The following is a 2040-nucleotide window of genomic DNA, read 5'->3' as shown; positions in this document are numbered from 1 at the left end:
CGAGCGACGCAGGGGCTGAGAGCGGTGGCCTTTTTGTTTTTTGAGGGACTTTACATGCTGGCGGTGGCTTTTTTGTTTTTTGAGGGACTTGACGTAAGAGCGACGCAAGGGCTGAGGGCGGTTGCCTTTTTGTCTTTTGAGGGACTTGACGCGAGCGACGCAAGGGCTGAGGGGCGGTGGCCTTTTGGTTTTTTGAGGGACTTGACGTGCGAGCGACGCAGGGGCTGAGAGCGGTGGCCTTTTTGTTTTTTTAAGGAACTTGACATGCGAGTGACGCAGGGGCTGTGGGTTGTGACCTTTTTGTTATTTGTGGGACTTGACGTGCGAGCGACACATGGGCGATGGACTTTTTGTTTTTTGAGGGACTTTACATGCAAGCGACGCAAGGGCTGTGGCTTTTTTGTTTTTTGAGGTACTTGACTTACGAGTGACGCAAGGGCTGAGGACGGTGGCTTTTTTGTTTTATGAGGAACTTGACGTGCGAGCGACGCAGGTGCAGAGAGCGGTGGCCTTTTTGTTTTTTTAAGGAACTTGGCATGCGAGCGTCGCAAGGGCTGAGGGCGATGGCTTTTTTGTTTTTCGAGTCAGTGGACGTGCGAGCGACTCAGGGGCAGAGGGCGGCGGCTTTTTTTGTTAGTTTTTTGAGAGACTTGACGTGCGAGCGATGCAGGGGTTTTAGTTTTTTTTGTAATTTCCCTCTAAAAACAAACAAAAAGGCTGAGGGCGGCAGCCTTTATGTTTGTTTTTTGAGGAAATCGAAGTGCGTGCGAAGCAGGGGCTGAAGGCGGTGGCCTTTTTATTTTTTGAGGGACTGAACATGCGAGCGACGCAGGGGCTGAGGGACGGTGGCTTTTTTGTTTTTTGAGGCACTGGACGTGCGAGCGACGCAGGGGCTGAGGGTGGTGGACTTTTTTGTTTTTTGAGAGACTTGACGTGCGAGCGATGGAGGGCGGCGGCTTTTTTTGTTTGTTTTTTGAGAGACTTGACGTGCGAGCGATGCAGGGGTTTTAGTTTTTTTGAGTAATTTCCCTCTGAAAACAAACAAAAAGGCTGAGGGCGGCAGCCTTTATTTTTGTTTTTTGTGGAAATTGAACTGCGAGCGACGCAGGGGCTGAAGGCGGTGGCCTTTTTATTTTTTGAGGGACTGGACGTAAGAGCGACGCAGGGGTTAAGGGCAGCAGCCTTTTTGTTTTTTGAGGGACTTGACTTACGAGCGACGCAAGGGCTGAGGGCGTTGGCTTTTTTGTTTTTTGAGAGATTTGACGTGCGAGCGACGCAGGGGCTGAGGGCCGTGGCCTTTTTGTTTTTTTGAGGGACTTGACGTGCGAGCGACGCAAGGGCTGAGGGACGGTGGCTTTTTTGTTTTTTGAGGCACTGGACGTGCGAGCGACGCAGGGGCAGAGGGCGGCGGCTTTTTTTGTTTGTTTTTTGAGAGACTTGACGTGCGAGCGATGCAGGGGTTTTAGTTTTTTGAGTAATTTCCCTCTAAAAACAAACAAAAAGGCTGAGGGCGGCAGCCTTTATGTTTGTTTTTTGAGGAAATCGAAATCCGTGCGAAGCAGGGGCTGAAGGCGGTGGCCTTTTTATTTTTTGAGGGACTGAACATGCGAGCGACGCAGGGGCTTTACATGCGGGCGGTGGCTTTTTTGTTTTTTGAGGGACTTGACGTGCGAGCGACGCACTGACTGAGGGACGGTGGCTTTTTTGTTTTTTGAAGGACTTTGCATGCGAGCGACGCAAGGGCTGAGGGCGGTGGCTTTTTAGTTTTTTGAGGGACTTGACTTACGAGCGACGCAGGGGCTGAGAGCGGTGGCCTTTTTATTTTTTTAAGGTACTTGATGTGCGAGCGACGCAAGGGCTAAGGGCAGTGGACTTTTTGTTTTTTGAGGTACTTGACATGCCTGCGACGCAAGGGCTGAGGGACGGTGGCTTTTTTGTTTTTGAGGCAGGGTTTTTAGTTTTTTGAGCAATTTCCCTCTAAAAACAAACAAAAATGCTGAGGGCGGCAGCCTTTATGTTTGTTTTTTGAGGAAATTGAAG

At 50.1% G+C, this 2040-nt stretch overlaps 1 long non-coding RNA gene across 1 annotated transcript; it reads left to right on the top strand.

Annotated features, from left to right (window-relative positions):
- The first annotated feature begins 721 nt into the window (after positions 1–721).
- On the top strand, positions 722–1496 carry LOC107710963 (uncharacterized). The gene is made up of 2 exons (XR_001636652.1): positions 722–899; positions 1118–1496. It is a non-coding gene; the product is annotated as an uncharacterized LOC107710963 (long non-coding RNA).
- Positions 1497–2040: the final 544 nt, after the last annotated feature.

Source organism: Sinocyclocheilus rhinocerous, unplaced genomic scaffold, assembly GCF_001515625.1.
Source record: "Sinocyclocheilus rhinocerous isolate Xijiao unplaced genomic scaffold, SAMN03320098_v1.1 scaffold14724, whole genome shotgun sequence".
Lineage (NCBI taxonomy): Eukaryota > Metazoa > Chordata > Actinopteri > Cypriniformes > Cyprinidae > Sinocyclocheilus > Sinocyclocheilus rhinocerous.
This window is presented reverse-complemented; position numbering and strand designations above follow the sequence as displayed.